Below are 26196 nucleotides of genomic sequence, written 5' to 3'. Positions count from 1 at the left end.
GTCCACTGTATTACCACCGGAAACATTTCTCTGTTGGTCTATTACCACCGGAAACATTTCTCTGCTGGTCTACTGTATTACCACCGGAACCCTTTCTCTGTTGGACTACTACCACTGGAACCCTTTCTCTGTGGGTCTACTGTATTATCACCTGAAACCTTTCTCTTTTGGTTTACTGTATTACCACCAGCCCCCTTTCTTTGTTGGTCTACTATATTATCACCGGAACCCTTTCTCTGTTGGTCTATTACCACCGGAACCCTTTCTCTGTTGTTATACTGTATTACCACCGGAACCATTTCTCTGTTGGTCTACTGTATTATCAATGGAACCCTTTCTCTGTTGGTCTACTGTATTACCACCGGAACCCTTTCTCTGTTGGTCTGTTACCACCGGAATCTTTTCTCTGTTGGGCTACTACCACAGGAACCCTTTCTTTGATGGTTTACTGTATTACCACCAGCCCCTTTTCTTTGTTGGTCTACTGTATTACCACCGGAACCCTTTCTCTCTTGGTCTATTATCACCAGAACCCTTTCTCTGTTGGTCTACTGTAATACCACTAGAACCATTTCTCTGTTGGTCTATTACCCCCAGCACTCTTTCTCTGCTGGTCTACTGTATTACCACCTGAACAATTTCTCTGTTGGACTAATACCACCAGAACCCTTTCTCTGTGGGTCTACCATACTATCACCTGAATCCTTTCTCTTTTGGTCTACCTTATTACCAGAAGAACCCTTTCTCTGCTGGGCTACCGTACTACCACCGGAAACCTTTCTCTGGTGGGCTACTGAATTACCAGTGTAACCCTTTCTCTGTTGGGCTACTGAATTAACACCAGAAACCATTCTCTGATGGTCTACTGTATTACCACCAGAACCCTTTCTCTGATGGTCTACTGTATTACCACCAGACCCCTTTCCCTGTTGGTTTACTGTATTATCACCAGAACCCTTTCTCTGTTGGTCTACTTTAATAACACTGGAACCCTTTCTCTGATGGTCTATTACTAAAGGAACTCTTTCTCTGTTGGTCCACTGTATTACCACCGGAAACATTTCTCTGTTGGTCTATTACCACCGGAAACCTTTCTCTGCTGGTCTACTGTATTACCACCGGAAGCCTTTATCTGTTGGACTACTACCACCGGAACCCTTTCTCTGTGGGTCTACTGTATTATCACCTGAAACCTTTCTCTTTTGGTCTACCGTATTACCACCAGACCTCTTTCTCTGTTGGTTTACTGTATTACCACCAGACCTCTTTCTCTGTTGGTTTACTGTATTACCACCAGCCCCCTTTCTTTGTTGGTCTACTATATTATCACCGGAACCCTTTCTCTGTTGGTCTATTACCACCGGAACCCTTTCTCTGTTGTTATACTGTATTACCACCGGAACCATTTCTCTGTTGGTCTACTGTATTATCACCGGAACCCTTTCTCTGTTGGTCTACTGTATTACCACCGGAACCCTTTCTCTGTTGGACTACTACCACCGGAACCATTTCTCTGTGGGTCTACTGTATTATCACCTGAAACCTTTCTCTTTTGGTCTACCGTATTACCACCAGACCTCTTTCTCTGTTGGTTTACTGTATTACCACCAGCCCCCTTTCTTTGGTAGTCTACTATATTACCACCAGAACCCTTTCTCATGTTGGTCTATTACCACCAGAACCCTTTCTCTGTTGTTCTACTGTATTACCACCGGAACCATTTCTCTGTTGGTCTACTGTATTACCACCGGAACCCTTTCTCATGTTGGTCTATTACCACCAGAACCCTTTCTCTGTTGTTCTACTGTATTACCACCGGAACTCTTTCTCTGTTGGTCTACTGTATTTCCACCGGAACCCTTTCTCTGTTGGTTTACTGTATTACCACCAGCCCCCTTTCTTTGGTAGTCTACTATATTACCACCAGAACCCTTTCTCATGTTGGTCTATTACCACCAGAACCCTTTCTCTGTTGTTCTACTGTATTACCACCGGAACCATTTCTCTGTTGGTCTACTGTATTATCACCGGAACTCTTTCTCTGTTGGTCTACTGTATTTCCACCGGAACCCTTTCTCTGTTGGTTTACTGTATTACCACCGGAACCCTTTCTCTGTTGGTCTATTACCACTGGAACCCTTTCTCTGTTGGTCTATTATCACCGGAACGCTTTCATTGTTGGTTTACTGTATTACCAGCGGAACTCTTTCTCTGTTGGTCTATTACCACCGGAACCCTTTTTCTGATGGTCTACTGTATTACCACCAGAACCCTTTCTCTGATGGTCTACTGTATTACCACCAGACCCCTTTCCCTGTTGGTCTACTGTATTATCACCAGAACCCTTTCTCTGTTGGTCTACTTTAATAACACTGGAACCCTTTCTCTGATGGTCTATTACTAAAGGAACTCTTTCTCTGTTGGTCCACTGTATTACCACCGGAAACATTTCTCTGTTGGTCTATTACCACCGGAAACATTTCTCTGCTGGTCTACTGTATTACCACCGGAACCCTTTCTCTGTTGGACTACTACCACCGGAACCCTTTCTCTGTGGGTCTACTGTATTATCACCTGAAACCTTTCTCTTTTGGTCTACCGTATTACCACCAGACCGCTTTCTCTGTTGGTTTACTGTATTACCACCAGCCCCCTTTCTTTGTTGGTCTACTATATTATCACCGGAACCCTTTCTCTGTTGGTCTATTACCACCGGAACCCTTTCTCTGTTGTTATACTGTATTACCACCGGAACCATTTCTCTGTTGGTCTACTGTATTATCACCGGAACCCTTTCTCTGTTGGTCTACTGTATTACCAACGGAACCCTTTCTCTTTTGGACTACTACCACCGGAACCCTTTCTCTGTGGGTCTACTGTATTATCACCTGAAACCTTTCTCTTTTGGTCTACCGTATTACCACCAGACCGCTTTCTCTGTTGGTTTACTGTATTACCACCAGCCCCCTTTCTTTGTTGGTCTACTATATTATCACCGGAACCCTTTCTCTGTTGGTCTATTACCACCGGAACCCTTTCTCTGTTGTTATACTGTATTACCACCGGAACCATTTCTCTGTTGGTCTACTGTATTATCACCGGAACCCTTTCTCTGTTGGTCTACTGTATTACCATCGGAACCCTTTCTCTGTTGGACTACTACCACCGGAACCCTTTCTCTGTGGGTCTACTGTATTATCACCTGAAACCTTTCTCTTTTGGTCTACCGTATTACCACCAGACCTCTTTCTCTGTTGTTTTACTGTATTACCACCAGCCCCCTTTCTTTGGTAGTCTACTATATTACCACCGGAACCCTTTCTCTGTTGGTCTATTACCACCAGAACCCTTTCTCTGTTGTTCTACTGTATTACCACCAGAACCATTTCTCTGTTGGTCTACTGTATTATCACCGGAACCCTTTCTCTGTTGGTCTACTGTATTACCACCGGAACCCTTTCTCTGTTGGTTTACTGGATTACCACCGGAACCCTTTCTCTGTTGGTCTATTACCACTGGAACCCTTTCTCTGTTGGTCTATTATCACCGGAACGCTTTCATTGTTGGTTTACTGTATTACCAGCGGAACTCTTTCTCTGTTGGTCTACTGTATTACCACCAGAAGCTTTTTTCTGTTGGTCTATTACCACCGGAACCCTTTTTCTGTTGGTTTACTGTATTACCACCGGAACCCTTTCTCTGTTGGGCTACTGTATTACCAGCGGAACCCTTTCTCTGTTGGTCTACTGTATTTCCACCAGACCCCTTTCTCTGTTAGTCTACTGTATTACCACCAGAACCCTTTCTCTGCTGGTTGGTCTATTACCACCGGAACCCTTCATCTGTTTGGAAAGAGCTTTGAGGCTGAATCAATCAAGTCTATTTATGAGGTATTCTTCACCTCTAACACATATTCAAGTGCTGTATTTGCATAGTCCTCTGCTCTATTCTCACTCTGAATTTCTCTCTGGCAATGTAAGCCACCCAGATTTAATATGTCTCTGTTAGAGCTATTTGACCCTGTCTCTGACTCTCCGATTAAACCGGGCTGAAACGTTAGGACACTAGTGGATGTTGGGGTTGACATCCGTTTTGTGAGGAGCATTCAAAGGACATAATGACTATAGCAGCACTGTATATGTTATTAAAAACAAAAAAACTATAGTTTGAAACTTAAGCAACCTGCAACATTGTTCACAAGTTCAATAGGCCAAAATAACTACTATAGTAGGTCAAAACTGTGTGCTGGAAAACCTTGGTAGAGCATAGGTGGAGTAGGCATTGTGATGCTCATGTGAATTTCCTTTATTTTTTTGTTTCAGACCAATGCCTACTTCTCACTTAAAACTTAGCTTTTTGTTTTTAATTTCCATGGATTTTACACCGGAAGGTGATTATGCAATTTTTTTATACAACAGCATAACAGCAATACAAGTTAAGTAAAAGTAAACAATAATGACAAATGGCAACATAAATAATGTAGTTATTAGAAATGTGTCACGGTTGTCGTTGGTTAAGGAGGACCAAAACGCAGCAGGTATATGTAAGCTCATCTTGAGGTTTATTAACTCCAAAATGAACACCAAAATAACAAAAGAGAACGAACGATCAACACACAGTCTGGCAAGGCACAAGGCTAAACTCAGAACACAGAAACACAGATCGGCGGCAGCTAGTAGACCGGCGACGACGACCGGCGAGCGCCGCCCGGCCGAGGAGGGGCACCATTTTCTGTGGATACTGTGACAAAATGATTTAATATTAATAGCTGATTTTCCAGAGGGAAGACAAAAAACAGAAACCCCTTCAAGCCAATATGGAGTAAAACTGGAAAACATTTCCCTGATCTCGTTTAACAGGCAATCAACAAAGCTCCTGGAAAATACACAAATAATCAACATGTAGCCTACCCATTAACTATGTACATACATTATTGACTGTCACATTAGATCGCTCAGTGAGCAAGGCATGAAATGGAATAAACTGCTCGGTGTTCTGGGCCAGCAGAGGGCCTGTGCTGCTTCTCCCCCTGACATCTTAGTCATCCACCTCGGTAGAAACGACTTGGAATACACCAAGCGGTCAGCACTGGTGCGGCAGGTGTGTGGATTTAGAGATGGTGATCCGAATGTTTCCTGGGACAACAGTGGTCTTCTCTGACATCATGCAGAGGTGCTAGATATTCCAGTGGGACCATTAGATAAACAAATGCATAGAGAGGGCCCGGCATGCCGTCAATCAGCCAGTGTATGCATTTCAGGGAATTCTTCACCCTGACATTAAGAAGTGTGTCCCTGGGATGTACCGTAGGGGTGGAGTGCATCTGACGGAAGAGGGCAATGACGTATTCCTTGAGAGATGAGAGTTGGTATCTCCATTCTCCACCGTTCATTCCTCCGTAGTAGCAAGACGGAGAAGGGTGCAATTGCAGCCCACAAGTCAGGGCGTTCTTGCATGTGGGCATTCCTGCATCTGCAGGAACCCCTCTTTATACTTATAATTGGTCAATATTTACGCTAGGACCCGGTACACAGGCGGGAGGGCTCCAGTACAATAGGTGGCAGTAATGCACCATAACGATGGATGCTAACCGCCGATAAACACCACAGAAGAAGAGGAGGGGGCGACAACGCCAGTAGTTAGCTAGGACAATGGTAGACAGTGTCCTTCCCTCTCGCCTTTCGGGCACGTTTTCGACGGCGAGGGCAGGTGTTCGGCAGGTGTTAGCAAAAGACACTGGGTGCTAGTTAGCTAGTTAGCTAGCTTGGACTCCGGTACAGGGCAGGCGGGATAGGTAGCTAGCTAACTAACGATAGCTAAGACATCAGTAGACAGTGTCCTTCACCCCGCCTGTCGGGCACTGCTTTCCCGCAGTTCTGTTAACAACGGCGAGGACAGGCGGGAGCAAAGGACACAGTGTGCTAGTTAGTTAACTAGCTAGCCAGCTAGTTAGTTAGCTAGAAGGACTCCAGTACACAGCAGGTAGGAGGTGGGGGCAAAAACCGGTAGCTAGCTAGGACACTGGGAGACAGTGTCCTTCGCCCCCCCAAAAACTCAGATAATACTTTAATTTCCCTTTTATTTTGACCCCCATTTTAATTTCATAGACAATCAGGGGAAATCCAGTATATCAAAAGTATCGCACAAGCATGAAAAGGGCGTGCTCGGGGTGGGGTGGAGGGGGGAATAAGCACACGCCATGCGTGACTGGGAGAGGGGTGTCAAAACAATGGTCAAAATATCTCCTCCAAGAGGCAAACCATGGACCTTCAGATTCCATGGTGGTGACGTTAACGCTTATGCTACGAACACTGTCATGAACGCATTATCTGGAGACAGTCTGGTGATGACAGGAAGCTTTTCTTGTTGTTCAGTACTGACTGAACATTTCTTTCTTTTGCTTGGAAATTTTTTCGGGACTGAAACAGTTGATGTGTTGAAAACAGTCATATAGCTAACCAAGTTATTTTGATTGGGCAAAGGTCACGCAAGCAAGCAATGATGTTGGTGTTGTTTAACCTGGCTGCCCCTGCACCCCCCTGGCTACCTTTCACTTGGAGGGCAACTTCAGGTTTTCAGGAATACATTGAATAGTAACTTCACACTGTGTTAATCAGTCAGCGCATATGTGGATTATAAAGACAAGAAAAAAAATGCATTGACAGAAGGGAGTGGACTGAATCAATGCATAAGGTAAGGGCTGTAATGTTAGCTTGCTACATTGCTAAGCAAGCCAGGTTGATTAGCATATGGAGAAACGTTAGCTAACGTTAACGCTAGATGAGCAATGCCCATTGCATGTATTATACACTAGGAGCGTGGCAGTTTCCCAAAGTTTGGTGTTGACTATGAACTTTACTTAGCTAGCTTGCTAGCAACTAGCTGTACTTTGTGGAAGAATGTGGGAGATGTTGTAAATATTGAGTTGTGCCAGTGCATCGCGATCTGTCCATACAGCTAATGTTAAAGCCTTATTGGCTTGTAGCTAGCTAACTGGCATTAGCAGCCAAGGACATTCGCCATCTTATCTGTGCTTATTTGATTGTGCTCTGATTACACGGAAGTGTCAAGGCCAACAGTTAACACAGATGACTTCAGCAATGGGAAAAAGCTTCCATAGCCAAATATAGCTAGCTTCCTATGCTTGTAGCGTGCCTCTCATTTTACTGGTGTTAGCTAGCTACTAGCTCTGTTGCTGCACAACCCAAGTGCTTTTGTCTGGTTTTAGAAATCTGAGATTCCGTTGAATTTGTTTTAGCCTTGTCAGAAATGCTACAAAAAGGTAGCATACATTTGGTTCTTAACGGACAGAAATGAGTACGTGAGAGTGATAAATTATACATTTAATCAAAACTGTTGCCCCTACAAACTTATTCAGTCCGAAAGGTGGCAAGTCTAATGGTCACTTTATGGACGCCTAGATATTTCCTAATGCTAACAACCTTGTTGAAAATCCGGTATGTGTCTCTCTGGAATGGCCGAGAGGCAGGGAGTGTGTTGTGTACCTCCAATCAAATTTTCATCGACCCTGGTGTCATATTGGCTTACATATGGTAGGGTGATTTGAATTTAAGCTTCAACCAATGCATATACTATTGTGGGGCCAACTCCCCCATAACAATCTATCTCTGCTTTGGGGAGCCTGTCCCAAGTCCTTTTACAGCTCTCTATCTGTCTCAATACAACGACATGACAGCTGGCAAAATTAGGCTTCTATCTTCTTCGAGTGTTCTTCTGAATCTGCTGTTTCTTTACACTCTTTGAAAAAAGGGTTCCAAAATTGTTATTCGGCTGTCCCCATAGGAGAACACATTTTGGTTCCAGGTAGAACCCTTTTGGGTTCCATGTAGAGCCCTCTGTGGAAATGGTTCTACATAAAACACAAAAGGATTGTACCTGGAACCAAAAGGGTTCTACCTGGAACCAAATAGAGTTATTTAAAGGGTTCTTCTATGAGGACAGCTAAAGTACCCTTTTAGGTTCTGATAACACCTTTTTTTCTAAGAGTGTAGAGGATTAAGGAGGGATAACTGTATTTGATACAACCCTGGCCGGTGGTGCGCTCATCAAATGAAACATGATGAGACAATGCATTATTTATACCCGACTTCCTCATTCCCTCTCTATTCCACACTCATATTAATGAGGGATTTTCAAATACAATCATTAACCTACTCTTCATACTCTTTTAATTTGTATTTCTCTGTCTAATTTACGAGTAGCCTTTGTCGGGGTTTTCAAAGGTTTTTTTCAGGGAGCCTTGTGCTGATAGATGAGGAGAAGGACTGTCATGACTGAACATGGTTGATGTAGATGGGCACTCATTGCTGAGGCTTACAAACAGTAGTGAAGTGCAGGGGTCTTCATGCTGAGTATGCCAAGATAAGATAATGATCAAATGATGGCGCTGGATGGTAAGCATTTCACTGTAAGGTCTACACCTGTTGTATTCGGCGCACGTGACAAATACACTTTGATTTGATTTGGTGGAAGTAAGTGGGGAAATAACGGCAAGTGGCTAGAGCAGCGTTTCTCAATCTCGGTCCCAGTGGTGGAAGAAGTACCTAATTGTCATACTTGAGTGAAGGTAAAGATACCTTAATAGAAAATGATCCAAGTAAAAGTGAAAGTCACCCAGTAAAATACTAAAAGTATTTGGTTTAACATATACTTAAGTATCTAAAGTAAATGTAATTGCTAAAGTATACTTAAGTATCAAAAGTAAAAGTTTAAATCATTTCAAATTCCTTATATTAAGCAAACCAGACAGCACCCTTTTCTTGTTTGTTTTTTATTTACGGATAGATATGGGCACTCTCCAACACTCAAACATAATTTACAAACGAAGCATGTGTGTTTACTGATTCCACCAAATTTTCAGTAGGGATGACCAGGGATGTTCTCTTGATAAGTGTGTGAATTGGACCATTTTCATGTCCTGCTAAGCATGAAACATTTTACGAGTACTTTTGTCAGGGAAAATGTATAGAGTAAAAAAGTACATTATTTCTTTAGGAATGTAGTGAAGTAAAATTACAAGTTATCAAAAATGTAAATAGTAAAGTAAATTACAGATCCCCCCAAAAAAACGACTTAAGTAGTACTTTAAAGTAACCAAAAAGGGTTCTTCAAAGGGTTCTCCTATGGGGACAGTCGAAGAGCCATTTTAGGTTCTAGATGGCACACTTCTTTCTAAGAGTGCAGGCTTTAGTTCCCTGAGCTCATGCCTATGCTGTAGTTCCCTGAGCTCATGCCTTTAGTTCCCTGAGCTCATGCCTTTAGTTCCCTGAGCTCATGCCTAGGCTTTAGCTCAGCTGGCGAACACAAGACCCTGTGCCTTGACCCAGATGATTCTCTGTGAAGTGGAGGTCAATGGGGGGGTGAAGGGTAACCCAGATGGTTCCCTGTGAAATGGAGGTCAAAGGGGGGTGAAGGGTGACCCAGATGATTCTCTGTGAAGTGGAGGTCAACGGGGGGTGAAGGGTAACCCAGATGGTTCCCTGTGAAATGGAGGTCAAAGGGGGGTGAAGGGTAACCCAGATGGTTCCCTGTGAAATGGAGGTCAAAGGGGGGTGAAGGGTAACCCAGATGATTCTCTGTGAAATGGAGGTCAAAGGGGGGTGAAGGGTAACCCAGATGGTCCTCTGTGAAATGGAGGTCAAAGGGGGGTGAAGGGTAACCCAGATGATTCTCTGTGAAATGGAGGTCAAAGGGGGGTGAAGGGTAACCCAGATGGTTCCCTGTGAAATGGAGGTCAAAGGGGGGTGAAGGGTAACCCAGATGGTCCTCTGTGGAGTGGAGGTTAACGATGGGTGAAGGGTGATCCAGATGGTTCCCTGTGAAGTGGAGGTCAACGGGGGGTGAAGGGTAACCCAGATGATTCTCTGTGAAATGGAGGTCAAAGGGGGGTGAAGGGTAACCCAGATGATTCTCTGTGAAATGGAGGTCAAAGGGGGGTGAAGGGTAACCCAGATGGTTCCCTGTGAAATGGAGGTCAAAGGGGGGTGAAGGGTAACCCAGATGGTTCCCTGTGAAATGGAGGTCAAAGGGGGGTGAAGGGTAACCCAGATGATTCTCTGTGAAATGGAGGTCAAAGGGGGGTGAAGGGTAACCCAGATGGTTCCCTGTGAAATGGAGGTTAACGATGGGTGAAGGGTGACCCAGATGGTTCCCTGTGAAGTGGAGGTCAACGGGGGGTGAAGGGTAACCCAGATGGTTCTCTGTGATGTGGAGGTTAACGGTGGGTGAAGGGTGACCCAGATGGTTCTCTGTGAAATGGAGGTCAAATGGGGGTGAAGGGTAACCCAGATGGTTCTCTGTGAAGTGGAGGTTAACGGTGGGTGAAGGGTGACCGAGATGATTCTCTGTGAAGTGGAGGTCAACATGGGGTCAAGGGGAACCCAGGTGGTACTGTGTTGCTGGAGACCTGAAGAATTGGGTTAGCTCCCTGACCTAACGTCTAGTCATTCATTTAGCAGACTTACAAAGTCTTGTGGCATACAGATATCAAATTGAACCCAGTCAGTCACGAAAGCTCCACATCCTTCATAGAGGTTCTATGGATACCAAATCTATAGATAAACATGTAGTTTTAGATGATGAGTTTGTTACATTGTTAAATAAATAATTAGTTTTGTCTCTCCAAGAAAAGTTTACCTCATGCCCTCAAGGCATGTGAGACAGCTTGTGTGGAACTACAGTAACTTCCTGAGATGACAAGAGATGCCACAACAATAACACCACCTACACTACATGACCAAAAGTATGTTGACACCTGCTCGTCAAACATCTCATTCCAAAATCATGGGCATTAATATGGAGTTGGTCCCATCTTTGCAGCTATAACAGCCTCCACTCTTCTGGGAAGGCTTTCCACTAGATGTTGGATCATTGCTGTAGGGACTTGCTTCCATTCAGCCACAAGAGCATTAGTGAGGTCGGGCACTGATGTTTGGCTATAGAAACCCATTTCATGAAGCTCCCGATGAACAGTTCTTGTGCTGACGTTGCTTCCAGAGGCAGTTTGGAACTCGGTAGTGAGTGTTGCAACCGAGGACAGAAAATGTTTACGCGCTACGTGCTTCAGCACTCGGCGATCCCATTCTGTGAGCTTGTGTGGCCTACCACTTCACAGCTGAGCCATTGTTGCTCCTAGACATTTCCACAATAACAGCACTTACAGTTGACCGGGGCAACTCCAGCAGGGCAGAAATTTGACGAACTGACTTGGCTGTGTGCTCGATTTTATACACCTGTCAACAACAATGCTCCATTTGAACATGCTGCTGGACTTCCTCCCATTCTACACTGTGGGTAATTGTGGAGCAAAATTGCACCATGAGAGTTCTATCGATTTTTGAACAACACACTGTTCAATGAAGGACACCTAAAACGGTCAGGTGTAAGTGTAACAACACCGTTCCCCTGTAAGAGTATCGACCCTGAGTCATAGCATGGATACTCCCAACACTTGTCCTCTATTCAACCCAAGTCAACTAAGTTCATTGGACAGAGGGATGTTAGCCATTGTTGCAACAAAAAAACTTGAAATCTCAAAAGTGAGCCAACATCTCAGTAGGACAGATGCGCAGTTGCAAATTTCAGGCAGAACTCCCAGCCTTTCTCTATAGTTGGTGTCAATTTGTGTTCCTGGGCAGAAGCTGGAATAGACACTATACATCAGGAATGCAAATGAGGTGCTTGATTTGACATTTCCAATAATCCCGTCTCAATGTACCAGTGGGTTTAGCCAATTAACCATGTCAGTAATCAATGCCTTCGGAGCCTTGGTTAAGTCCTCAGTTTGTCTGCCACATAAATCATTGGGAGATTAGCCGATCAGTTACCCAGACGCATTTAATGGCCCACTTCAGAAGAGATAAAATGGAAAATGAAGCTTAATGAACTCTGGTGGAATGTTAAGCCTAGCCTATCCCTCTTTACAATATACCTGCAAGGCAGTAAGGCTGTGAGGAAGAGGTAATGCATCAGTCTTCTTAATGCCTATCAGAAAGAGTTTCAACACTCTGAATATACAATTACCGACTTTGACATAAAGTACCAGTGAGATAAATATTTCATCACCATCCAAATGCAAATAAACAATGTTGGATCTGTGTGTCATTTTATTTCATTTAATTTACCGTTATGTCATGTCACGTGTGAATATCTGACGTCACGAAAAGTCAACGTTTTTTTTTAACCTTTATTTATCCAGGAAGTCCCATTGAGGTCAGAAGACAAATGAGATCTTAACGATAGAGATGGAATTTAGGCTGACGAGTGTTTTAACAATTCATCTTTCCTACAACAGCCGAAGTTCCTACATGTGTTTCCCAAAACACCATGCAGAGAGAACGGTCGCTAAATACGTCGTTGGAGCATGTGTCGATACTGATAGGATCAAAAGAAAAGGGAGCGCTGCTCTTGGATCAGCTTTCTCTATTCAAATCTTAGAATTATTTCACAATACTGATGACGGATCAACTCCTCGAGAGATTACCTACTACGGCTGCAAATATTGAGGCGGCTTATCCTAATGCTTATCCTATTATATTGCACCACATCAAGATTTGGCACATCATTGCTCACGTTAGACTACACATCATGAAATATATTGATACAAATACAGACAGTAGCCTACAAGTAGCAACATATAACTCAATTGATTGAACATGAAATTTATTTCAATGTGATTGAAATAGGCCTATAGCCTACTGTTTATTTTAATGCAGTCATCTAGGTTTTCATCTGAAGCATATTTTTATACTTTGCTTGTTTGAATCATTTGCAAAGACATTGGCAACTTTGTATTGTAGTCATCGGCGGGCACAAAGATGGATAAACCATGTGATTCTATGTTTAGCGGAGATCGTCTGTGTATAAAGTGACACGGGATGGCAAAAAATAATCAATGGACACGCTTAGCTGTTCTACGAGTGGTCTCGTTAAAATACGAGCGTTTTCTAGTACAATGCATGTCTGTCCTGTGTAGCTCAGTTGGTTGAGCATGGTGCTTGCAACGCCAGGGTTTTGGGTTCCATTCCCACAGGGGACCTGTATGAAAATGTATGCACTCACTACTGTAAGTAGAGTGTCTGCTAAATGACAAAAAATAGGTTAATAGTACAGTTTTGCGAAACAGCTGGGAGACTTGATGATGGTTGTAACAATGAACTTAGCCTTAAGATGCTTTTTGGAAACCAGGCCCTGACAAATTAGATTTTGATCAGAGGAAGCACAGCTAAGACCGGAAGTTACTTTTTCGTAGCAGGTTAGAGAATTTACTCAGCAGGTTAGGATAATTAACATGGCAGGTTAGGAGGCTTAGGTTAAGGTTAGGAAAAGGGTTAGGGATAGCTAAAATGCTATCCTAACCTGCTACGAAAAGTCACTTCCGGTTGCTGTCACAACCGGCAAATGCAGTATGATTATAATGGCAAGGGGTAGAAGTACTTAGTAGACTTTTCATCAATCCAACTTCAGATTTCCTGCTGGTCTTATTGAAGTCCTTAATAATAATAGTATTAAGCCACTGGAAAGACAAATTAAAGTACTTGAGTGACTGATGATGAATCTTACAAAGGTTATTGAGCTTTCCCAGAATGCTTTGAGCTTAAAGGCATCTAATCATGGGTACCATAATCTACAATTATATCCACAAGCACCACTTCAGATTCCTGAGATATTTAGCTATGTGCCTTCTGACATGTGTCTAACTTAGAGAACTAGAAGCATCTGTGAGGGGTCTACCTGATATCAGTTCCTGAATCCATTTGGTGATGCTAACTCGCAATGATGCTGCATGTTTGATTGAATCATTCATTTGCTTTTTGTTTGAATTCCCCATGAATGTAATCTGCAGAGATTGTTAAAAATAAAACCTTGCACTAAGGACACCTGCTCTTTCCATGGCATAAACTGACAAGGGAAACCCAGGTGAAAGCTATGATCCCTTATTGAAGCCAATTGTTAAATCTACTTCAGTCAGTGTAGATGAAGGAGGAGAATGTGCAAGACAAAATATGGTAGTATGTGCCAGGGGCACCGGTTTGAGTGTGGCAAGAATGGCAACACTGCTGGGTTTTTCATGCTCAACAGTTTCCCGTGGACATCCAGCCAGCCAACTTAACACAATTGTGGGAAGCATTGGAGTCAACATGGGCCAGCGTCCCGGTACGCTTTCGACACCTTGTAGAGTCCATGCCCCGACAAATTGAGGCTGTTCTGGGGGCAAAAGGGGGTGCAACTCAATATTAGGAAGGTATTCTTAATGTTTAGTACACACAGTGTATTAACCCTTTGTGGCCAAAAAGACTTCAGCCTTTATTGTGTTGTGTTTGTGTCCTTGATAATTTTTTATGTATGCAATGTTGTCTTCAGGCTGGAGTAACATACTACTTTTTAATTATTTAATGAATTCAATGAATCAATCAGGATTCACTTCTACTTTACAGTAAAGAGGTGCTGCAAAAAAACAAATTACTTAATGCATAGAGTTTTCTGCACCTCCTCTCTACCGTAAAGTAATATGATACTGTCTGGCCACAAAGGGTTCACTTGGGGGGGGTTGTATCTTGTAAATTAAGTCTTGTGAATTAGCGCACAGGATAAGACAACAATATTTGCATTTCTGGCACAAAAAAACATGAATTACAGACATCAAAGGCAAATAGATTGATGTTGGAGAACTGAGACAGCAAAATACTGAAGTTCTCTTAAAAAGGAGGCAATGTCAGCTCTCCTCAATCTTCATATTCAACATCAAACATATTCTGGTATGAGAGAGGTAGGAAAGACAGATTAACCTGGCATTGTTTTTACAGAGAAGCAATTATTTTTCACGCTGACTTTCAGGGAGAAATGTGTTCTCATGCGACATTACACAGCAGATTTGCGAAAAAGCTCTTTGTCAACTGTAACATTGCTTAGTTTCTTGAAAAAATGATGCACTCATAAAGTATAGCCATTCAATGGTGCTGTGACTTTCAGCATTGCTACTATGCTTTTGATCTCGTACAAAGGCAATCCAGAAATGAAGGATGACTGTGTGATGGGCATGGACAGCCATATGAATCAAAGCGATTGAACATCTGAAAATGAAATGGTACTGTAGTCCATGCAATCTAGAAGTTTGAGATCATGGGCCCATTTGAAAGATGGCAGCTTGAGACATCGTAACAACACACGCACATACTCACACGAACGCGCCAGGACGCGCACTCTCACACATACCCCCACAGACATCCCCAACACAGCCGATGAAGAATAAGAGGCATTGAAAGATCTTGATTCCCCTAATTGACAGTTTACACTCCACCTTGATAAGATCATCATGTCAAGAATGGCGACTGTGTAGGTCTCTGCTAATCTCTGTTCTCTAGCTCCAGTCTTTGCTGAGAGGTGCTTTCATTTGAAAGGCAATGGTTTTGTCAATAGGAAGCGGACCTGAAACACACACAGCGTTCATATCTCCAAACGTTACCTTCGAGTCTGCAGAAAGGAGTACTATGGAAGAGCAGACAAGCACAATCCCTGGGTGTGTGCAGCTGTGTTACATTACCTTGGGGTATTCAAGTCCTTCCATAATAAGCAATTTTGAAAATGCACAATACTGCACATCCATGTAATGATTTGGTAATAAAAACCAAGTAGCAGGGAATGAACCGCCGTCCTGCCCCCTTCCACTCCTTTAATTCTGTTCATGCTCTTATGTCTTTTCCCCACAGCTTTCTGGCATTGACAAACATGGTCCTAGTTATTAATCATGGTCCGTCATTGGAGGCAGGAGCATGTCGTTGCCATAATCTCATGCTACCATTACAAGGACTCGATACATACAGACTAGGCTCTTGTAGGACCAGGGGAAAACGCCTGTACCTCGCTATCTTTTCCTGTTGATTTCCTACATGGCATGCTTTCCCTGATAAGATTCAACAAATTCCAAATTTCAGACCCCAGTGCACATTGAAAAATGCCTATAAATTGCTTTGCAATGCCCTGGCTGCTTTGAAATTGTGTGAACGTAAACAAAATATTATATTGAGAGACACTCTTGAGATGTTGGTTATTATTCCGCCTGAACTGTGTGCTTCAAACAAGCATCCATGTCAGCTTGATCCAAACACTAGATTATGAATGATTGACGCTGTTGCCGTGTAACCGGCCTCATGCACGGCTAGTTGGAGTGTTTGTAGAGTCTGCCATATGTGCACACAAGTAACAACCTGTGTGCCCAAGCCTTAACCCCCGGTTCCCCTTCAGGTGTTTTCCAAAGGTCTCCGAACTGCCAGGGGCTTATATCACAGGCTGGCTGCTGCTGGTCAGGGTGCCCTGGGCTTGTTGCCAAACAGAGTCAAACACAGCACAGGACAACTCACACAAGCACATCAGCAAACCTAGCCTTCATTCTGAGATGATAGGCTAATAACTCTCGGAACCACCTTCGCTTTTATTGACCTGTAAGGAAGACTCCGGTCTCCATGGAATAGGCACACTGGACCCTGTATATACAATTAACAACAGACAATTTGCTACCTAGAAGGGTGAGACAACGAGCTACATTCACAGCCATTTTGCTAAAGCTAATAGGTAGGAGGTTGGACTGTGACAGCAAACATTTATCTCCCCCGTCTAAAAGGCACACATGAGGCGATGAGAGGACAGAGCAGGTGCGCACAATGGCTCAATGGTTTATGTACTGTACTAGAGAATGGTACATGAGAGCATTACGTGGCATGGCAGAGCCCGTCAATGCAAAGGAAGCGTCTGAATTAGCAATGCAATGCGGAGAACAGAGAAAGATGCATGAAACAGTTAATCGAGATACATGTATTTGAGGGACAAAATGGAAGAAAAGAAAACAAATAAATGTCACATAATAATAAAGCTGAGGGTGTTTCTTCTCATGAGATATTGGAGGAGTATTGTGTGAAGCTAGCATGCTATCTTTGGCCCTTGATTAGAGATTCATTCAAGCCCTGTTGATTTGTTAACAGGAACATATTCAGAGAACATCTAGAACAACAGTACAGATGTAAGATATTAATCTGATCACCCTGTTGCAGGAGAAATTTCCTACAATGCAGGAAATATAAAACGTGTAGTGTATTTGAGGTTTAAAAAGGCTTCTGAAGTTTGTGATTTCCTCGTAGAAATTTCAGACTTGATTTTCCCTTACAAAAAATGTATCAACCCCTACAAAAATGTCCATTAATTCTAATCCACATAATAATTTACATTTCCTGTTGCTGCAGGATTATTTTCCTGCTGTAGCAAACTGGCTTAAATTAAAATCCTATATCTGTAATTGCTACCTGGATTCTTTCACATTGTAACTCCCCTTTAAAGCAGAAACAGCTGCTGACATTTTATTAACGAGGAGACACAACTAATCGTTAATGAGAATGTGAAAGCATGGAAGCATCCATTTTCCTATGCAAAATAGAGCATGTTTTCTTCAGATTTTAATTTGATTCATTTTGTCAGATTTATTTAAAAAACGACAGTGATATAAAAAATGTCTGATGGCAGAAAGTGAAGGCCAACTCTTATGCTGTGTGTGTGATGGCTTGTCAAGTTCAGTCTCAATGTCACGCCACAAAGGCACTTTATCTCAAGACGGGAACAGTGACATTATAACAGCGTAGTCTATTGGTTCGTAATGGTCGCAATTAACTTATCAGCGTATCGTCCTTCGCTCGTGAGGGTGAGAGCGTGACTCACCGCATTTCTTCCTGTTAAAGTACTGAACGCCCACCAGCACAAAACAGAGGGACACATGCTATCCAGAGCACCAGTTATTTGGACTGCCAAGATGAAGGCTTTCGTAATCTGACGTTCACACTAACCCTGAATCATCAATAGAGCATTTGCACATATTAACATACAGTAAACGGAGGGCAATTAACACCCACATTTATAATGAGACCGCTATGTTTCCTCACTAAAATATGCCACAAGTGATCTTTGTCTATATCATTAATCATTCCATTAGGAGTAGCCTAATCACTATTCACTTCCGACCTGGGTCTCTAATGGGTCTTCTGAATGACACTCATAAAATAACCTTTCACGATTTAAACAGTTATAGATTTAGTCTAACATCATTTGCGCTAAATTGGTAAATTGCTTTCACCCTGTGTGTGATGTGACAGGAACAGTGCAGAGCAAGTCACACTTTTTCAATCACATCCAAGAAGAACCATGATTTAATGTCACAGGTTGTGACACACAAACACACACAAAAAAAGCTCAGTCCTGAGTTCTCCAATACGAGTGATGACCTTCTGGTCTGTGATGTGTCAAGACAGAGCCATCGTGGCCTCCAGCTGCGGCTGCAGTTGGAGGGAGGAGCCAGACACCATTACATCTTGCTGATGAGACTCTTAACTTTGCGCCGCCATAGCCCTATGTGGTCCCCTGGCCACTGAGCATGCTGGGTAAAGGGCCCGCAAGCTATGGAACCGGCAGCAGGCATAATGTGATGGTGGGGTGGGGGAAACGATCGGGCCACTCACATGGATCTTGAGATAGGGCTTTTCAGTTGATTGCCTCGACTTATATCCACTTAGATAAAAAGGTGCAACCAGGGTAATACCTGTACGTTTGTGTGTTTGGGGTAAAAAGAGAGAGGGACAATTGCGATACTCTTCATTTATGAGGCTTGATGACACTCAGCTTTAATTGAGGTCAGGCAATGTAGAATCTGGCTTGATCTGGTTCAGTCTGAAAGCTCAAAGATATTCCAGGGCCTTAATATTCACTCATAGCAGCATTGCTTTATTCCTATTCTCATGTCCCCCACTGTCTATCTAACAAGCCATTGTTACTGTACAACACCACGTCATCCCTATATAACAACCCTATTGTGCATAGGGAGCTTCAACTTGGGACTTTGTTTAGTATCATTTCCAACTGGGTCAACACCAGGACGCGGTAAAAAAAAAGATAATTGACCAGTTAGACGGCATGAGAGTTGTCCAATCACTGGAGGAAACAATGTCTCCCTCAATGTGTGAGGTCATCCAGTGGAGGGCATATAGAGGAAGAGATTGTCCATCACGGGGGCCCTCTGGGGTCTCTCGTGATTCACTGCATTAGAGCTCCCCACGGAAAGGGTCAAGCACTGATCGCAGGGCCAATACAACTTTAGCCTCAAGATCAAAAAGGAAGTACTTCACTGAGTCAATACGAGCTGGAATCAGAGGTCAGAGAAGTTGAGTCAGAGTAGCTTTTGTACAAGACATTCTAAACTCTTCTTTAAAGTCTGGCCAAGAGGAGGTCAGTCAATCGGGCTGTTTGATCAAACAGATTATTTCATGTGGTGCGGTATCATAAGGTGCAGTTAAGGAATGAATGATAACCGATTCTATTATTTAAGGAGGAAAACATGAATCTCATTCAGGAGTGACAATTTGTTTTGCAACACAGAGAGTTAAACATAAAAGCATGCTGAGACACAGACTCATAAACTGGCTCAGGGAGAAAATGGAGTCCAAAGTTTCCCCTCTCCTCATTAGCATAATATGAAAGTGATTCATAACATGGAGATGTGACAGAAGCCACCTGGTCACTGTGGGTTTTAGACAGGTGGTGAGTTACTGTTCCTCTATGTATTTTCGGTGCATTTTGTTGGGATGAAAAGCTAACGACTAGTTTCAGGATCATTTCCTACGCATATCATTATTCCTCCTTTTTTTTATATGAAAAAGATAATTGACATTTCTCAGAATTATATACATGATAAATCAAAATTATCGAACTGGCCTCTGAAAGTGAACCATTCAAGTAAAAACGAAAGGAGAGGGTAGTTTTTTTAATCTTCTGGCTCTGGATTGATTTTCAATTTTAATCTCACAGTTACTTTATAGTCTGTTGTAAACACAAAGTATCGATCCAACTATGCAGCCATGCATTCACATGCCAAGGCCCAATTATATGTTTTGCGAAAAGTCTAGAATCACCAACAATACAGAAAATTAACAACTTTTGTTTGTTGTTGTTTTTTAACTCACTGCAATATACTTCAACATGGAACTAGCTATATATTTTACCTCTTTGCTCTCTAACTGGGGTTTCCTTCGTCAAAAAAACGAAATAATGTCAAACAGCAAGGAGCAGACAAGGAGTGTTGCCTTCTAATAATAAAGAGAATGAAAAATAAAGCATAGTACCTGGAGCTCAGCTATATAATGGTACCTGGAGCTCAGCTATATAATGGTACCAGGAACTCAGCTATATAATGGTACCTGGAGCTCAGCTATATAATGGTACCAAGAACTCAGCTATATAATGGTACCAGGAACTCAGCTATATAATGGTACCAGGAACTCAGCTATATAATGGTACCAGGAGCTCAGCTATATAATGGTACCAGGAATTCAGCTATATAATGGTACCAGGAACTCAGCTATATAATGGTACCAGGAACTCAGCTATATAATGGTACCAGGAACTCAGCTATATAATGGTACCAGGAGCTCAGCTATATAATGGTACCAGGAGCTCAGCTATATAATGGTACCAGGAGCTCAGCTATATAATGGTACCTGGAGCGCAGCTATATAATGGTACCAGGAACTCAGCTATATAATGGTACCAGGAACTCAGCTATATAATGGTACCAGGAGCTCAGCTATATAATGGTATCAGGAACTCAGCTATATAATGGTACCAGGAACTCAGCTATATAATGGTACCAGGAGCTCAGCTATATAATGGTACCTGGAGCGCAGCTATATAATGGTACCAGGAACTCAGCTATATAATGGTACTTGGAGCTCAGCTATATAATGGTACCAGGAACTCAGCTATATAATGGTACCAGGAACTCAGCTATATAATGGTATCAGGAGCTCAGCTATATAATGGTACCAGGAGCTCAGCTATATAATGGTACCTGGAGCGCAGCTATATAATGGTACTTGGAGCTCAGCTATATAATGGTACCAGGAACTCAGCTATATAATGGTACCAGGAGCTCAGCTATATAATGGTACCAAGAACTCAGCTATATAATGGTACCAGGAACTCAGCTATATAATGGTACTTGGAGCTCCGCTATGTAATGGTACCTGGAGCTCAGCTATATAATGGTAGGCGGTTCACATTATCTACATTGTAGCTTAAAATAACTTTTTACCATAAGCAGATACCGTAAGTGGTTGGATTAACGCTATCAATGTGTTTTGGTAGAGGTCAAGATAAGATATTGAAAAATCATCCAGTGGTAGACTAATTATAGTGTTTGCACCAGAATGGCAAAATGAAACCAGATATCTTTGTGAATGCCCAGAAAAGGACAGTTAAATGAACAGAAAAGCATCAAACAATTGTTTCATAACAAGCCTCAACTCCTCACCACCCCTTTGTGATCCGGGTGAATTGCTGAGTTAATGTTATAGTCCGTTTTTCTGTTTTAGTGTGTGTATCTGTGTGTGTGTGTGTAGCTGTATGTGTGTGTGTGTGTGTGTGTGTGTGTGTGTGTGTATCTGTGTGTGTAGCTGTATGTGTGTGTGTGTGTGTGTGTGTGGGTGTGTGTGTGTGTGTGTGTGTGTGTGTTTGAGAGAGAGAAATGCACCATTGTTAACATCACTAAAGCCTAACCAGATGTATTTACCTGTCAGTCCCATTTTGATGTACTGTAGCTTTCACCTGGATCCAACTGGTCAGTGTTTGTCAAGGAAAAATCTAATAAAATCTAATAAAATTTTATTTGTCACATGCGCCGAATACAACAGGTGTAGACTTTACAGTGAAATGATTACTTACAAGCCTTTAACCAACAATGCAGTTTAATTAAAAAAATATATATATAATTGAAATATAACTAATAACAATGAATAAAATAACAATAAAATAACAGTAGCAAGGCTATACAGGGGGTTCCTGTACAGAGTCAATGTGCGGGGGTAATTGAGGTAATATTTACAGTACATGTAGGTAGAGGTAAAGTGACTATGCATGGATAATAAACAGAGAGTAGCAGCAGCGTAAAAATAGTTGGGAACAATGCAAATAGTCCGGGTAGCCATTTTATTAGCTTGGGGTTAGAAGCTGTTAAGAAGCCCTTTTGACCTAGACTTGAAGCTCCGGTAACGCTTGCCGTGCGGTAGCAGAGAGAATAGTCCATGACTATGGTGGCTGGAGTCTTGGACAATTTTTTGGGCCTTCCTCTGACACCGCCTGGTATTGTGGTCCTGGATGGCAGGAAGCTTGGCCCCAGTGATGTACTGGGCCGTACGCCCTACCCTCTGTAGTGCCTTGCGGTCGGAGGCCGAGCAGTTGCCATACCAGGCGGCGATGCAACCAGTCAGGATGCTCTTGATGGTGCAGCTGTAGAACTTTTTGAGGATCTGAGGACCCATGCCAAATCTTTTCAGTCTCCTGAGGGGGAATAGGCGTTGTAGTGCGCTCTTCATGACTGTCTTGGTGTGTTTGGACCATGATGGTTTGTTGGTGATGTGGACACCAAGGAACTTGAAGCTCTCAACCTGCTCCACTACAGCCCTGTTGATGAGAATGGGGGCGTGCTCGGGTCCTCCTTCTTCTGTAATCCACAATCATCTCTTTCGTCTTGATCATGTTGAGGGAGAGGTTGTTATCCTGGCACCACCCGGCCAGGTCTCTGACCTCCTCCCTATAGGCCGTCTCATCATTGTCAGTGATCAGGCCTACCACTATTGTGTCGTCGGCAAACTTAATGATGGTGTTGTTGTGCTTGGCAATGCAGTCATGGGTGAACAGGGAGCACATGAGGGCACAGAGCACGCATCCCTGAGGGGCCCCTGTGATGAGAATCAGCGTGGCGGATGTGTTGTTACCTACCCTTACCACCTGGGGGAGCCCGTCAGGAAGTCCAGGATCCAGTTGCAGAGGGAGGTGTTTAGTCCCAGGGTCCTTAGCTTAGTGATGAGCTTTGAGGGCACTATGGTGTTGAACGCTGAGCTGTAGTCAATGAATAGCATTCTCACATAGGTGTTCCTTTTGTCCAGGTGGGAAAGGGCAGTGTGGAGAAAAAAAGAGATTGCATCATCTGTGGATCTGTTGGGGCGGTATGCAAATTGGAGTGGGTCTAATGGTGTTGATGTGACCCATGACCAGCCTTTCAGCACTTCATTGCTACAGACGTAAGCAGGTTACCTTGGTGTTCTTGGGCACAGGGACTATGATGGTCTGCTTGAAACATGTTGGTATGACAGACACGGTTAGGGACAGGTTGAAAATGTCAGTGAAGATACTTGCCAGTTGGTCAGCGCAGGCCCGGAGTACACGTCCTGGTAATCCGTCTCGCCTTGAGACCTTGTGAATGTTGACCTGTTTAAAGGTCTTACTCACATTGGCAACGGAGAGCGTGATCACACAGTCGTCCGGAACAGCTGATGCTCTCATGCATTCTTCAGTGCTGCTTACCTTGAAATGAGCATAGAAGTTATTTAGCTCATCTGGTAGGCTCGTGTTACTGGGCAGCTCGCGGCTGTGCTTCCCTTTGTAGTCCGTAATAGTTTGCAAGCCCTGCCACAGCCGAGGAGAGTCGGAGCCGGTGTAGTACAATTCAATCTTAGTCCTGTATTGACGCTTTGCCTATTTGATGGTTTGTTGGAGGGATGGATTTCTTATAGGGCTGGATTTCTTATAAGCAGGTGTTCATATTGTTTTGTACAATCAGTGTAGATGTAGTGTAGATGCATACATTATGATGTCATAATCAACATCTGAAGTGACCAGATAAGAGTTGCTTGGAAAGTACAGTATCAGTCAAAAGTTTGGACAGACCTACTCATTTCAGGCTTTTTCTTTATTTTACTATTTTCTACACTGTAGACTAACAGTGAAGACATTAAAACTATGAAATAAATCATGTAGTAACCAAAAAAGTGTTAAACAAATCAAAATATATTTTATATTTGAGATTATTCAAAGTACACACCCTTTGCCTTGATGACAGCTTTGCACATGCTTGGCATTTTCTCAACCAGCTTCATAAGGTAGTCACCTGGAATGCATTTCAATAACAGGTGTGCCTTGTTAAAAGTGTTTTTTTGTGGAATTTCTTTCCTTCTTAATGCGTTTGAGCCAATCAGTTGTGTTGTGACAAGGTAGGGGTGGTATTCAGAAGATTTGGTAAAAGACAAAGTCCATATTATGGCAAGAACAGTGCAAATAAAGAAAGAGAAACGACAGTCCATCATTACTTTAAGACATGCAGGTCAGTCAATACGGAACATTTCAAGAACTTTAAAGTTTCTTCAAGTGCAGTCGCAAAAACCATCAAGCGCTCTCATGAGGACCGCCACAGGAAAGGAAGACCCAGAGTTACCTTTACTGCAGAGGATAAGTTCATTAGTTACTAGCCTCAGACTGCAGCCAAAATAAATGCTTCAAGTAACATACACATCTCAACATCAGCTGTTCAGAGGAAACTGGGTGAATCAAGCCTTCATAGTCGAATTACTGCAAAGAAACCACTACTAAAGGACACAAATAAGAAGTCTGATGAGTCCAAATTTGCGATTTTTGGTTCCAACCACTGTCTTTGTGAGACACAGAGTAGGAGAACGGATTATCTCCGCATGTGTGGTTCCAACTGTGAAGCATGGAGGAGGAGGTGTGACGGTGCTTTGTTGGTGACACTATCAGTGATTTATTTACAATTCAAGGCACACTTAACCCTCATGGCTACCATAGCATTCTGCAGTGATACACCATCCCATCTGGTTTGCGCTTAGTGGGATTATCATTTGTTTTTCAACAGGACAATGACCCAAAACACCTCCAGGCTGTGTAAGAGCTATTTGACAAAGAAGGAGAGTGATGGAGTGCTGCATCAGATGACCTGGCCTCCACAATCACCCAACCTCAACCCAATTGAGATGGTTTGGGATGAGTTGGACCGCAGAGTGAAGGAAAAGCAGCCAACAAGTGCTCAGCATATGTGGGAACTCCTTCAAGACTGTTGGAAAAGCATTCCAGGTGAAGCTGGTTGAGAGAATGCCAAGAGTGTGCAAATCTGTCATCAAGGCAAAGAGTGTCTACTTTGAAGAATCTCAAATATAAAATATATTTTTTGGTTACTACATGATTACATACAGTTGAAGTCGAAAGTTTACATACACTTAGGTTGGAGTCATTAAAACTCGTTTTTCAACCACTCCACAAATTTCTTGTTAACAAACTATAGTTTTGGCAAGTCGGTTAGGACACCTACTTTGTGCATGACACAATACATTTTTCCAACTATTTTTTACAGACAGATTATTTCACTGTATCACAATTCCAGTGGATCAGAAGTTTACATACATTAAGTTGACTGTGCCTATAAACAGCTTGGAAAATTCTGGAAAATGATGTCATGGCTTTAAAAGCTTCTGATAGGCTAATTGACATTATTTGAGCCAATTGGAGGTGTACCTGTCGATGTATTTCAAGGCCTACCTTCAAACTCAGTGCCTCTCTGCTTGACATCATGGGAAAATCAAAAGAAATCAGCCAAGACCTCCAGATTTCCAAATGCCTGAAGGTACCATGTTCATCTGTACAAACAATAGTACACAAGTATAAACACCATGGGACAGACGCAGCCGTCATACTGCTCAGGAAGGAGACGAGTTCTGTCTCCTAGAGATGAACGTACTTTGGTGCGAAAAGTGCAAATCAATCCCAGAACAACAGCAAAGGACCTTGTGAAGATGCTGGAGAAAACAGGTACAAAAGTATCTATATCCACAGTAAAAACGAGTCTTATATCGACATATCCTGAAAGGCCGCTCAGCAAGGAAGAAGCCACTGCTCCAAAACCGCCATAAAAAAGCCAGACTACGGTTTGCAACTGCACATGGGGACAAAGATCATTCTTTTTGGAGAAATGTCCTCTGATCTGATGAAACAAAAATAGAACTGTTTGGCCTTAACGACCATTGTTATGTTTGGAGGAAAAAGCGGGAGGCTTGCAAGCCGAATAACACCATCCCAACCGTGAGGCATGGGGTGGCAGCATCATGTTGTGGGGGTGCTTTGCTGCACGAGGGACTGGTGCACTTCACAAAATAGATGGCTTCATGAGGTAGGAAAATTATGTGGATATATTGAAGCAACATCTCAAGACATCAGTCAGGAAGTTAAAGCTTGGTCGCAAATGGGTCTTCCAAATGGACAATGACCCCAAGTATACTTCCAAAGTTGTGGCAAAATGGCTTA

At 42.8% G+C, this 26196-nt stretch overlaps 1 protein-coding gene across 1 annotated transcript in view; it reads right to left on the bottom strand.

Moving 5' to 3' along the window:
- gfra4b (GDNF family receptor alpha 4b) overlaps positions 1 to 26196 on the bottom strand; it is a 92998-nt gene that overhangs the window by 50914 nt on the left and 15888 nt on the right. The window lies entirely within an intron of this gene.

The sequence above is a fragment of the Salmo salar genome, chromosome 05 (genome assembly GCF_965601325.2).
Source record: "Salmo salar chromosome 05, fSalSal1, whole genome shotgun sequence".
Classification (NCBI taxonomy): Eukaryota; Metazoa; Chordata; class Actinopteri; order Salmoniformes; family Salmonidae; genus Salmo; species Salmo salar.
The sequence above is the reverse complement of the archived record's forward strand: the minus strand, read 5'-3'. Positions and strand labels throughout refer to the sequence as shown.